Source organism: Arachis stenosperma, chromosome 10 (genome assembly GCF_014773155.1).
Source record: "Arachis stenosperma cultivar V10309 chromosome 10, arast.V10309.gnm1.PFL2, whole genome shotgun sequence".
Lineage (NCBI taxonomy): Eukaryota > Viridiplantae > Streptophyta > Magnoliopsida > Fabales > Fabaceae > Arachis > Arachis stenosperma.
This window is the reverse complement of record NC_080386.1, coordinates 91533772-91548648: the sequence shown is the minus strand read 5'-3', so window position 1 is coordinate 91548648 and position 14877 is coordinate 91533772. Positions and strand designations below refer to the sequence as shown.

The 14877-nt window shown below is 32.1% G+C and overlaps 1 pseudogene; it reads left to right on the top strand.

Annotated features, from left to right (window-relative positions):
- The first annotated feature begins 2724 nt into the window (after positions 1–2724).
- On the top strand, positions 2725–3685 carry LOC130957339 (ATP synthase subunit a, chloroplastic-like; annotated as a pseudogene).
- Positions 3686–14877: the final 11192 nt, after the last annotated feature.

Here is a 14877-nt window from a genome sequence, read left to right as displayed (position 1 = left end):
AGTGCAATTGAGAGAGGATCTAACACATCAAGTAACTCCGGTTAGAATTGACAATACCAGTGTTAAGTGGCTATGCAGAAAAGGAGTTTTGTTAGTAAAGGTTTCTTAGAATTGAGCTTTAACTGAGGAATACACCTGGGAACTTAAGTAAAAAATGAGAGAAGAGTACTTTCACCTATTTTCAGGTAACTGAATCTGAATTTTGGGGACAAAATTTTTAATTAGATGGGTAGGATGTAAACTCTACGAAATTAATAAATAATTAGCCAATAAATTAATTATTATTCAAAGAAATTAGAAAATTGAATTTTATAGTTTAGAGGAGTAGAAATATTTAAAATACGAATTTTGACACTAATTTTAAAAATTTTGGTCCAAAATCGAGCCAACGAACCAAACCGATTGAATCGGACCCATATTGGGCCCAAAGCCCAACCCATATAAGCCTCCCCACCCCCCCCCCGATTTGCAGCCACAAACATTTCTGATTTCATTGTGAAAGGGGGAGTTCACAGTGAGAAGAGAGAAGAGTAATAACTTAATCCCTTATTCCACTTCCAACTTTAAATCCTTGTAACTTTCAATTCGGAGCTCCGATTGACGAGTTGTTTGCGGCCATTGATAAACCACTATTTTATGGTTTATCTTATGCTCAATTGAGTGGTTTTTATCAACTCTTTACTCACTTATTCATACAATTCGTATGTTTTACATTTTCCTTCCTGATTTTGTGCTATGATTGAAAACATGTTTCTTTGATCTTATATTTGTTTATTATTAATCCTCTCTATTACCATTAGATGCCTTGATATATGTGTTAAGTGTTTTCAGATATTATAGGGCAGGAATGGCTTGGAGGATGGAAAGGAAGCATGCAAAAGTGGAAGGAATATAAGAAGTTGAAGAAGTTGTTAAGCTGTCCAGCCTGACCTCTTCGCACTCAAACGGCTATAACTTTAGCTACAAAGGTCCAAACGATGCGGTTCCAGTTGCGTTGGAAATCTAACATTCGGGGCTTCGATTTGATATATAATATGCCATAGTGCCCTGACGCTAGGCGATGCGAACGTGTGATCCACGCGGACGCGTTGCATCTACGAACTTCAATCCGCGCGGCCGCGTGGGCGACGCCTCCGCGTCACTTGGCCGCGACCTGTACGGACCAGAAAGCGCTGGAAGTGACTTTTGGGCTGTCTCTGACCTAGTTTTCGGCTCAGAACACACAGATTAGAGGCTATAAAGTGGGAGAATACATCCATTCATAATCATGCTATTAATAATTCACTTATTATTATTATTTTAGATGTAGTTTTTAGAGAGAGAGGTTCTCTCCTCTCTCTTAGGATTAGGATTAGGATTCCTCTTAAAGGATTTAGGATTTATTATTATTCTAATTTACAATTTTCTTCTGAATTCCAGGTTTAATATTCCCTTTACTTATTTTTCCAATTTAATTTATGAACTCTTTTATATTGAATTTGAATTTGTGTTTAAACGTAGTTTGATTGCTTTATTTACATGAATGCTTTTAATTTAATTTAGATATTTTCCCTTTTGGCTTTGGTTGATTAATTGGTGACTCTTGAGTTATCAAACTCATTGTTGATTGAAAATTGGAATTCTTCAAGAATTGATTCGAGATCCAATAACTCTAACTTTTCCCAAGGAAAGACTGGGACTTGAGGATTCGAATTAATTCATTCACTTGACTTACCTTCATAGTTAGAGGTTAACAAAGTGGGAGAAAAATCCAATTCTCATCACAATTGATAAGGATAACTAGGATAGGACTTCCAGTTCTTATACCTTGCCAAGAGATTTTATTATTATTAATTTATTTTACTTGTCATTTAAATATGCTTGTGCCCATTGCCCAAACTCCAAAACCCCAATTTACAAACTCATAACCAATAATAAGAGCATACCTCCCTGCAATTCCTTGAAAAGACGACCCGATGTTTAAATACTCGGTTATCAATTTTAAAGGGGTTTGTTACTTGTGACAACCAAAACTTTTGTACGAAGGGATTTCTGTTAGTTTAGAAGCTATATCTACAACGCGAATATTTTTATAAATTCTTTACTAGCAAAAATTCTAACGTCAGCCACGCATTCGTCTCAGAGTTCTCTTCAATTCTATTTAAACAAAATGGTAAAACACTTTGTAATTTGTGCCCAATTTCATTTCTCTTTCTGTATTTTCATTTTAGAATGAGTTTTGAGTGATTTTGATGATTTTGGTGGTTTAGACTTTTTATCCTCATGAATCCACCAATACTATGCTTTTTTCTATGTTTATATTAGTATTATTTACTTTGTTGGTTGGAGCAATAGGAATCTCTTTTAGCCAAGAAGGAACAAATTTGGATATATTATCCAAATTGTTAATCCCTTCTATGGACCTGTTGAATCAAAATTTTCAAAATTCTTTCGATTGGTTTGAATTTTTAACAAATGCAACTTTTTCGGTGAGTCTGTCTTTTTTCAGAATATTTATAGCGTCTTTTATCTATAAGCCCGTTTATTCGGTTTTACAAAATTTGAACTTAAAAAATATATTTGAAAAAAATGTTCGTAAAACAAAAATTCTAGAAAAAATAATCAATGCCATATATGATTGGTCATCTAATCATGGTTATCTGGATGCTTTTTATGGAAGTTTTTTCATTACAAATGTAAGAAAATTTGCTAAAATAAATCATTATATTAATAGACAAGTAATTGATGCAATTCCATATTCTATTATGTTCCATCAACACATTAAAAAGATTATATGAAATATCTTCCGTGAAAGTAGGTCAATATCTCTATTGGCAATTAGGGGGTTCCAAGTGCATGCCCAAGTACTTATAGCTTCTTAGGTCGTAATTGCTATCTTATTGGTTTCATCCATTTTAGTTGTTAGAAATCCGCAAACCATTCCCTCTTTTGGTCAGAATTTCTTTGAATATGTCCTCGAATTCATTCGAGATGTAAGTAAAACTCAGATTAGGGAAGAATATGGTCTGTGGGTTCCCTTTGTTGGAACTATGTTCTTATTTATTTTTGTTTCAAATTGGTCGGAGGCTCTTTTGCCTTGGAAAATAATACAGTTACCTCATGGGAGTTAGCTGCACCCACAAATGATATAAATACTACTGTTGCATTAGCTTTACTTACATCAGTAGCATATTTCTATGCGGGTCTTTCAAAAAAGGAATTAGCTTATTTTGGTAAATACATCCAACCAACTCCAATCCTTCTACCAATTAACATCTTAGAAGATTTCACAAAACCCTTGTCGCTTAGCTTTCGACTTTTCGGAAATATATTAGCTGATGAATTAGTAGTTGTTGTTCTTGTTTCTTTAGTACCCTTAGTAGTTCCTATACCTGTCATGTTCCTTGGATTATTTACAAGCGGTATTCAAACCCTTATTTTTGCTACTTTATCTGTGGCTTATATAGGTGAATCCATGGGAGGCCATCATTAACTTAACAAATTTAGGAAATAGTCTTTTTTTTTTTAGTTTCTAGTTTAGTTTGACTCGCCACAATATATGTGCGGCTAAAGATAATATACTTAGGTAACAAAAATACATAAAAGATAAACAAATAAGTTTTGAATTCTGATTCTATTAATTGAATATTCATAAATACGGGGTTAAATTAAATGCAATCAAAGTATAAATAAATATATGATTTGGTAAAAAAATAGAAAAGATTCCTCTAATGAACTCCTTGGGAACTTCTATAGTAAATAGAATTTATAGAATTGTAATCAATCAAATATTGGAAAGCCCTGGTATCTATTATCGGTCAAAATTCGACCATAACGGGATTTTGGTCTATGCTGGCACTATAATATCAGATTGGGGAGGAAGATTAGAACTAGAGATTGATAGAAAAGCAAAGATATGGGCTCGTGTCAGTAGGAAACAGAAAATATCTATTCTAGTTCTACTATCAGCTATGAGTTTGAATTTAAACGAAATTCTAGAGAATGTTTGCTATTTCGAACTTTTTTTGTCTTTCTTGAATGATAAGGGAAAAAAATTGGGTCAAAAGAAAATGCAATTTTGGAGTTTTATCAACAATTTACTTGTGTAGGTGGAGATCCTGTATTTTCTGAATCTTTGTGCAAGAAATTACAAAAAAAAAATTCACCAACAATGTGAATTAGGAAGGATTGGTCGACGAAATCTGAATTGAAGATTGAATCTTGATATACCTCAGAATAATACATTTTTGTTACCACGAGATATATTGGCAGCTGCCGATCATTTGACTGGAATGAAATTTGGAATGGGTACACTTGATGATATGAATCATTTGAAAAATAAACGTATTCTTTTCGTAGCAGATCTCTTACAAGATCAATTCGGATTGGCTCTGGTTCATTTAGAAAATATGGTTAGAGGAATATATGTGGAGCAATTAGATTTATATTAATTCTCTTTCTCTAAAAATATAAAAGAAAAGGGTTTGTGCACCAATATCTGCCATAAAAGGTCCCAACCATAATAGGTGAGAAGCTATACGACTCAATTCCAACATAATTACTCGAATATAGCTGGCTCTTTGGGGTACTTGAATATTTTCCAACTGTTCTGGTCCGTTTACGGTTATTGCTTCTGTGAACATCGTAGCTAAATAATCCCAGCGTGTTACATAAGGCAGATATTGTATAATTGTTCGATTTTCCGCAATTTTTCCATCCTTCTGTGTAAATAACCCAATAATGGTTCACAATTAATAACATCCTCACCATCTAGAGTAACAATAAGTCGAAGAACACCATGCATTGATGAGTGGTGAGGTCCCATATTGACTACCATGAGATCTTTTCTTTTAGCTGTCCCATTCATAGGTTTTTCCTCGATTTATTCTTCCATGAATTTCGAAAGAAAAAAATTAATCAAGATTCAAGACCTAAAAAATTGAATAATTCAAAATGACTCTTCAAATTCAATTAACGAATTATTGACTCCCGAATATCCAATTGATTTATTAATTTGTTATAGCGTATTCTATTTTTATTTGACAAATAAGATAGTAGCCGTCGTTTTCCCAAAATTTTTTGTAAACCTCTTTGAGATCAATAATTTTTTCGGTGCAATTCCAAATGTGCGGTAAGTCTTCGTATCTTATTGGTGAAATTTAATACTTGAAATTCAACCGAGCTGGGATTTTTTTCTTTTTTTTTCTTGTGAAAATCCTGATAGAAATAAATTTTTTACCATAAGTTAAAAGTGTTCTTCTCCTCCTTTCATATTTTATAGATATCTTGTTTGATCTGTAATAGTAATGATACTAATTTTAAATTAGGTATTTTGTATATACAATAATCTAAATTTTCTTAACATTTTGCGATTCTGATGTCAAATCATACTATATTTCTGTAAAAAAAATGGTCGATTTAAAAAATAAAATACTAATTATATATATAATTATATAGATAAAAGTAGATATAAGACGATAAGACGATTTTTTCGATTCCTTTTTGTATCTAAAGGATATATAATTGAATTAGTATCAAGGCTTCAGAATACAGTTAACACAATGCGTGTGCGCATTTATGCGTGCATCCATTTGTATCCGCATACCGGATATGTTTCGCTAAATTAAAGAAAGAAATATAGATTATAGATTAACGACCTCTCAATCGTGGGTACAGATTTATCCTTACTATACTGAAACGGCTTCCATTATCGGTGTCAAACCAATAGCGATTCATACAAGCTAAATCCTCTAATAAAAAATTTGGCCAAAGAAAAAAAAAAGAAATTCATTAGGTTTTTTTCTACCAAGATCCTTATTTTCAACCAAAACGTTACAGCAATTATTTACTTTATTATTCTTATTGTAAAATGTTATTTTTCTATGTGCACTATTTCTATTCTTAGAATTGAAATAAATTAGAATTCTTAATTCTCTATGACGTCTAGCGCAAAAAAAAAGAATTTAGGAACAAGCAAATCATAATGATTTTTTTCTTTATTTTCTGTTATTTTTTTATCTCTTGTTCTTGGAATGGATTTTGCAAAGTTCGTCTTGTTAAATATACTCACAAATTGAATATATAATTTATCGCATTTATTAGTATTCTAGATTTAGAATACTATACATAATAATATTATACCTTAGATTTTGAAATATAAAAGAATCTCTCATAGAAAAGAATAGGTTATATTAATATTAGATAGAATAATGAAAAATTTTAAAATTAGATAGAATTCTAAATAGATTAAATAATTGAATTTTAGAAATTCGATATTCCAATCGACTAATAACATATATTACAATCGACTAATAACAATTACTAATTTGTTTCTGTTAGATTTTTCGCATTCATAGGAGTACATTTATGTTTTAGTTTTATGACTATGATATTTTTTGGGCATTTCTAATAATATCCAGTCTTCTTCCTATTTTGGCAATTCTAATTTCTGGAATTTTAGCCCCGATTAGCAAAGGGCCCAAAAAACTTTCTAATTATGAATCGGGAATAGAACCAATGGGTGATGCTTGGTTACAATTTCGAATCCGTTATTATATATCTAACATTTTGATAATTGTTGAATTTTATCCCAATCATCAATGATTAAGGTAAGAAAACTCTAAACCCTTGTGATTTGTCCAATTTTATGTGTCCTAGTACTAATTTGAGAGAATTGTATGAACTAACTTGAGTTTGTGTTGAATTGGAGATGAATTAGCAAATTGGAGCTCTTGGGACAAAGTTTTGGTGGCTGGAATTTTGCTTGAGTTAACTTGGAGTCTTTAAAGCTTGTATTGTAGCATTTTGAGTTTAGGGAGGAATCGGCCAATGTATGATTTTGGTTTCTCATAGATAATGTGTAATGTTACATAAAAAAAATTAGGCTAGTTGACCATAGAATAGGTTAAATTATGTGAACTTGTTAATGTTTAGTAATTTTGGTGAAAATATTGAGTTTATTATGAGCATAAGATGATGATTGATGTGGATGACAATTATGAGGATTGATGATGATTATGAGTTGTGATAATGATATATATATATATATATATATATATATATATATATATATATATTGATGAATAATAAATTGTGTTGTATTGATTATAAATTGTTTGGGTTAGAATTGCTAAAATTGAATAATTGGTATATTGTGGAAGAGTTGGAAAGGATATGGATATGGTTTGAGTATTGTTAGTGTTATTTCTGGATTTGAAACATTGGTTTAGAAGTGAGGTTTTGGTAAAAATAGAGGTTTGAAAATTTTTGGTAAAACTGAACTTTTGACCAACTTCGGCGGGTTATAATTTGGCTTTCGGATCCTCAAATTTTGTAAAATTTGTCTTGAATGAAAATTTGGTCCGTGAATTTTATAATGTTTGAAAAACAAATTAAAAACAATATTTAACGAAGAAGTTATGCACCGAAGTTGGGGGTGAAAAACTAAATTTTTAAACTTAACTGCTTTTTGAAGTTTCTGGTACAGGCTCGTACGCGGACATTCACGTGACACGGACTCTAGGCTCTGCCCAGACGTCCAACATACGTGGACATAGAGTACATATGAGGAATGGACCAAATGACAGGCTCGCGTACGCGAGCAATGCTACGCGACGCGGGGATGTTTCCCTGCCCAAGGGCTCGCGTATGCAGACATGGCTTGCATATGCGGAAATCCTATTTTCAAAAAAGTATGTTTTTAAGTTTCAAATGATTCCTCTAGTTCTCCAAACTTCTGTAACTACCAATTGAGTTTTCCTAGCTAGTGTTTAGACTTTTGGGATGGGCAAGAGTGAATGGGTAAAATAAAGAAGTAGTTTCTATTTTATATTTAGAGCTAGAGACTTAGGATGACAGAGTATTATGGGTAAATTAACTAGAGTGGGTCTATGGGGTGTTCTGAGTAAATTAAGGAGAATATATCGGAGTATAGAGAAGATAGGGTTGCATAAATATATTTTTAATATTATAAAACTTATTTTTAAAGGAATAATTGTTTCATCTGAGCACTTTTTCTTGAAAGTGCGACCCCAGAAAATGATGGAAGGTGAGGATCCCCTTCTTTATTCCTCCTGGTATTGTAAAATTGCCTCTAGCGAGATGGTGGGAAGTTAGGATCCCCTCATTTGTTCCTCTTGGACATATGAAAACGTACCTCCTGGGTAGACGCAAGGGTTATGGTTACTCCCCACTTGCTCCAGCTTGGTTAGTATTGAGGCTCCCCAGATAGATGCAAGGGTGTGGTTCACCCCACTTGTCCCGGGTTATGATGATTTGAGCTTCCTGGGTAGTAGCAAGGGTTGCGGTTCGCTCCACTTGCTCTAGGATGGAAATTATAAATTATTTGCATCTCATTCCTTTGACCATGCGTCATAAGTGTGGTCGAACACTTATACCTTTTCAGATGAGCTCTCCCCCAAGGATATATATATATATATATATATATATATATATATATATATATATATTGAATGATTATGATTTTTTGAGCTTGGGGATGCACGCACACAGTAATTGTTCAGGGTTAGCTACTGGACATGTTAGATTTGGTTGGATAACTGACAGATGAGACTCATCGGCCATAGGGCAGACATGCATTATGTGAATTTATATGACTTGTTTGAGTATTCATAGTTTGGTTTGCCTATTTGTTTATATATCTCTATATGCTACATGATTTAACTGTTGTATCTGTTTCTTAATAGTGTATTACTTGTAAGCTTTTATGTCTTTGCAACTGAGAGATCTCTCATGCTGGCAGAGGTGACGCTGAGGGTAGTTCCACCGGTAATTAGGAAGTTTGAGTTGATAGGAGGTGAAGATCTAGAATAGAAATAGAATTTCCTTAGATAGATTGCTGAGATTTTTGGTTTAGAATTAATTTTAAGTTTGAATCTGAGTGTCGGAGTTTTAGGAATGCATCTGACTTTTTCGATACCTTATATATTATCTATGTAGGCATTTATACCATGTTAGGAACCTCTGATTCTCATTCCATATGTATTTATTATTTTTCAGATGTAGGACGTGACGCGCCTCGCTGAGCGTGCTAGATTTGCCTTTCTGTTGGAAGCGAAGACTTATCCTTTGGGGCTCTTTATATTATGTACTTAGTTATATATGTACTTTCTCCGATTTTGTATCAAAACATGTTTTGTCCCTCTTAGAGGATGACTTTGGAGAACTAGGATTTGTATTCTGTATTTTGGATATGGTTGCCTTTTATATATATGTATATTTATACTCTGGCCACCTTTGCTTCGCAGGTCGAGTCTGGAGCTTGTTATCTGTACCTTTAGAGCTCTGATCTGTATATTTATATTTTTAGTCTTCTTCTCAATCTTGTTGATCCTTCCTTTCATTTTTGTCTATCCGATTTACGTGTATCTGATCGTGAGTGATACGATTTTCTATTTCGTTTTGGTTAGCTTCTTTTTCAAGACTCCTAGCTATATTATCCTTTTTATATGAGTATGTATTTTTGTTTTTAGAGTTCGTTGTGCATCGCCACCTTTACTTTACGTTTTAGGCATAAAGCTCTGTGTGATATGGTGTTACACATGTTGCTATTTTACTACTTTAACTTGCTTTAATTTCTATTAACTTTCCACTGGTTTATGTTACAAATTGGTTGTGTTATACTTGGTTTCAGAGCCTGTTGATGCTGTTGCTACCACCAACGGAGATGATGTGGCTGACTTAAATAGAGCTGCTGACAATAGATCTGGTGTAAATATCCATAGATCTGAAAGAAGAAGACATGTAGGAATAGGCAAGGGCAGAAGAAGGGGTAGAGGAAGGACTGCTGCTACATCTTCACAACCACTCCCTACCACACCTGCTACTGCATCTTCACAACCGCTATCCACCACACTTGCTGCTTCCTCTACTCAACCACCTCACAAAGTTGCTACTTCAGATTCTCAGACTCCAACCACAACTATCGATGCAGCAAATTCTGAGCCTCCTATCATAGCATCTCCTGGATCTTCACAATTTGTCTTACCTCCTGTTTCTGTAATCTCCCAATCTCTCCTACCTGTCGCAACTACAGTTTCTTAGCAACTACCTAGAGCATCTTCTCAAGCTTTACCAAAGACAAAAGTGTTTAGTATGAGAAAGAATGGGCGGATGAAATTAGGAGTGAAAAAGCCAACAAGGTAACTAAGTCTACATATAGACCTAACTGAAAATTGAAGTATGATTACATTTAGGTATGTGGCATATTATATGACCACTTATTTTATGATATATTGTGGACAGATGCTTTAAAGGAACACTTATTTAATGAATATCTAGATATGTAGCATGTTATAGGCCCACTTATTTTCTATAACTTGTGGACATATGGTTTAACTTTTTTAATCAAACTAAACATAATTAACAATAATTGGATTGAAGTTGTAGAATCTCTTAAATTAGAATTTCACAACACAATTAACTTTAAACCCTTACAAACCACATTGTTATTACTAAGACTATCAAAAATATAAACAGTATATATTGCATTTTGTATTGATTTATCATATTGCCTTTTAATATCTGAAGGTTATGGTAGGCTTAGAGAAGAGGGGTGGAATCTATGCCTTCCTTTAAGTTACTGAAAAGACCCTTTAAAACAAACTTTCAATTTTGATTCTGTTTGTACTCAACAGCAAAAATTTATGAGACAATTTATTTTTGTCTCATGAATGTCAGAAAACAGAACACAATAGAGAAGAGGAAAGCTAACACCAGCATGTATCCTGGTTCGGTTGCCTTGTGCTATGCAACCTACGTCCAGTCTCCTCCACAACAATGGATGAATTTCCACTATAGTTAAAAGTATTATATAAACCAATTTCACAGGATTGACCCAATCATTTCACACTCAAGTTCTAACCTAACTTGACATTGGCTATGCTAATACCTAACTCTTCACTCTTAGTGCTAACCCAACTAAGAAAGGGATACCTAACAGGTACAAGATACAAGACACTTAATCAACCTAAAGAAATTTGAAATAACTCTAGGCTTTTCTCTCAAGTGTATCACTCAGCCTTTTTCCACTCATGGCTTTTACTTGAGCTATCTCACTATGCCTTTTCACTCAAGAAATTACAGAAAGATAAACATTGAAAAGTATATTACAATCTGTAAAACATGAACGAGATTGACTTCATCAACAGCCTCTTTGCTATGTGATAAACTAGATTTGCAAGCCTCTGATTTGGTTCTTCAATATTGGCCGAATGCTTCTTTGAAAGAAAGCATTATCCAAGTAGAAGAACTTCTTCAGGGAACTCTTCACAGAACAAAATCTCAATAACACTGGTTTACTCTCCTTGGCTTCTGAATGAACAGCAAACCTCTTTTATCTCCATGTATGTTGCTGGGCTGCTCTCCCTAGGTCAACTTCTTGAGCTCTGTGCTTCACCAACCCATCCGTTCATTTTCTCCCTTTTTTACTCAAATTAGGGATTTTGCTTCTGACAATCTTTTTGACCAAAAGTCTCAATACAGCAACCACAACTAGTCTTCCAATGGTAAACCAAATCTCAGCCATTGAGAAACTACTTGGTCCCCAAGAATCACTTGTGACCGTAGATACACAACAGTGAAGAATAGAAATCAAGTTTCCTTTGTATCCTATTTTGGACTGAGCAGAGAGTTGGGAAGAGGAGAAGAACATATGATGCATGCATAAGAAAATGGGTTACCTTTTAGCTTCTGATCTTTTCTTGAAGTGGTTTGAAATGGTGGATTAGACCTTACCCTTTTTTGCCTATCGTTTTCTTTCTTCCTTCTTTGATGATCAGCTTAGGAAAGAAGCTTTCTCTCACTTACTTTGAGTTCTCACCACAGCAGGTTAAAGTGTACGTTGAGTTGGTGAAAGCAAGTGAGAGGGAATTTGCTTGCTAAATATCAAATCGGGCTTGGGTATACACTCAAGTTCAGCCCGTTAGATATCTTGCTTTTATTTTCTTTGGTCTTTCATTGCTTTATAGCTCGCCAGTCTTGTTTCTTGATTTCATTTAGTTTGGACTGCTTGCTTTTATATTGGTTTTGGCCTGCATCAATAAATAATTAGCCACATATAATCATAAAACAATCAACACTAATTATTTACTTTGCCCAATAAAATCATGTTTGTCATCATCAATTATATTAGTTAATTTCTTAACTCAACAATATCTCAACTTGTTCTTGGACAATATTAAACTCATCACATAATCTACCCACACAAGCATCTATTTGTCCAACTTTTATAATCAATCTCGCAATCTCCATGCTAGTCTCTCTATATTCCTTTTTTGTGCATCTAATTTTCTCATTTTAGCCTCCAACTTACCATAATCTTGTATTCCAACAACTCCAACAGCAGCAAATATGCTTCTTGTTGCACCATCTTCATCAACCCACTCGAAAAATTTGCATCTTCTGTTAGGGTAAGAAATAAATCTTCTATTAGGATTCTTTATTATTCCAGAAGTTCGAAGAATTATAGTGTCACCACGAAAATAGTGAACCCTCATTTTCTTTGGTCACCCATTGTTTGAACTGTCATCGTCTCCAATCCATTCAAAAAAGTTATATTTTGGAATCTTTCTACAAGCAACATATCTCCTACCATGGTTAGAAATGGCTGATGAAGGGTACACAGTTACTGCCTTCCCACAAAAACATAGGTGTCTTCTTTCTTTTAGGTTAGATTTCCTCGAAACACAGCTTCCCGGAGAGAGAATGAAAGAAGTTCCTTGATTTTGATCTATAGGTTTGTGGAAGAGAAAAACTGGGAAGAAGGAAAAATAGGGAAGAAGCGATATATAAGAGAAATTAGAAATATAGTGTTTATAGGTGGAAGATAGGGGGTATACAAGTAATTTCATAATTCACTAACGTTTTTTTTTACGTTTAACGTTAACAGGGAGTAAATTGAAAAAAATTTAACGTCTAAAGCCCAATTGAAAAGAAAAAAAGTAGAGAGACCTAATTGAAAATTCGGTAAAATTATAAAGACCTGCAGAGTAATTAAATATTTATCATGTTAGTTGCTAATTATGACTACTAGTTGTGTATTGTGGTGTCACTTAAAGAATCATATCAACAAATTTTGATTCTGTTAAAAATAAAAACATTAAAAGGACTAACATAACTAACTTAAAATTTTTAAACAACAAATTTGATTAAAAAAATAAAAATTAATTTTAAAAATATATAATTTTTCAGAAATTAATTTAACTATTTATATTTATATAGATATTTACAAACGATAATATTGTAGGAAATGGTGGTTGTTACGGTCACGTGAAAATTGGAATTACTTTAATCAAATGAATGTTAGTTGCAGACTGTCAAATAAATAAATAAATGTTAGTTGCAGATGCAGTTGTCATACCATGGTTGGAAATTGAAGACCATATAAGTTATGATTCCATGTCACATTATATTATTTGTTCTGGATAAAGACATCAATTTGAAGACTAAGGAAGAGTTAAAGTAGTCCCATGAAAAACTTAAACCAGAAAAAGACCAACAACTAAGGCCGCGATTTACATGATGATATATATGCCTACTCCTTTAAAAAATATAACTTGCTGGTAAAAAAGAAGACTATCTTCATTTCAGTGGCGCAATGCAAGTTGCAAAGTTTGCTTGCAAATAAGCCGTATATATACATATGAGTAATGACTAAAAGTTTTAATTTATTTTTTAATTTGTTTTAAATGAATAAAATTTTAAACATATATGTAAGTTTTCTTTTAGAATATAAAAAAAATTATATTTTTATTTAAAATTAAAAAATATTAAAAAGGTGTATTAAAATTTTTAATATATATAAATGATAGAAAATCAATAAAATTTATTATTTAGTCAGTAATTAGTTATTAATATTTAAAAATATAAATTAAAAATATATTATTAAATTATTAAACGAAAAAAATTAAATTAATAATTAAAAATAATGAACAACAATAATAAAGTTTATTAGTTTTTTAGTATTATATATATTAAAAAAACCAAAATTCTCATAACATATGATAGGGAAAGTGCAACCTTCATCATTATCATTATACTCACAAAATATTTTTCTAATTCAGGGACAAATGACAATAATGCGGGCACCGGACACGGAGATATCGCATACCCCAAATAAATCCAAAAATATAAAGTTAAAAGGAATGATATCTTTATTTATTATTATTTACTCTAATAAAATATAGAATACACCTTGATATCTCTTTGAGTAGTCTTTTTGCTTTGAAGTTTGAAGGAATATGCTACCTACAATGTGCACTACACTATATGCGCATTAAAACTTATTTTAATTCGTATTATCTATTATGTATCACTAAGTAAATATGGTGTTAATTTACTTTATTATAGGTTGCTCTCACGCAATAAGCAGATTGCGTGTTGCCCCAACACGTAGACTATAAGTGGAACCATTATATTTTGGTCAATTTTATTGTATTTTTTGTTTAGTATTTAATTTTTGTCTAAATTATCTTTTATAATGATTTAAAATATTTAAATTTTTTTAATTTTATATTTTTAAATTTAAAATTAATTATTTAATCTATTTTAATAATTAGATAATATCTTTTAGACACTTTATATTTTTTACGATTGTCTCGTCTCTTTTATCATTATCCTTATTATCGTCGCCAACTTTGTAATAAGTTTCAAAATATTTTTTGTTATCACTATTTATTCTTTTGTACCTTTTAGTCTTATTATTTTTTATATTTGAGTTAAATTCATAACTATATATTCAAATTCAATATATAATTTAATTTTTTATTATTGCATCTGAATTTATTAGTGAATATAAAACATATGCTACATATTTGTTTTGTCAATGATCGACATATATAATATCAAAGTCATAAAGTGTATTAGATCGTTGAATATAAT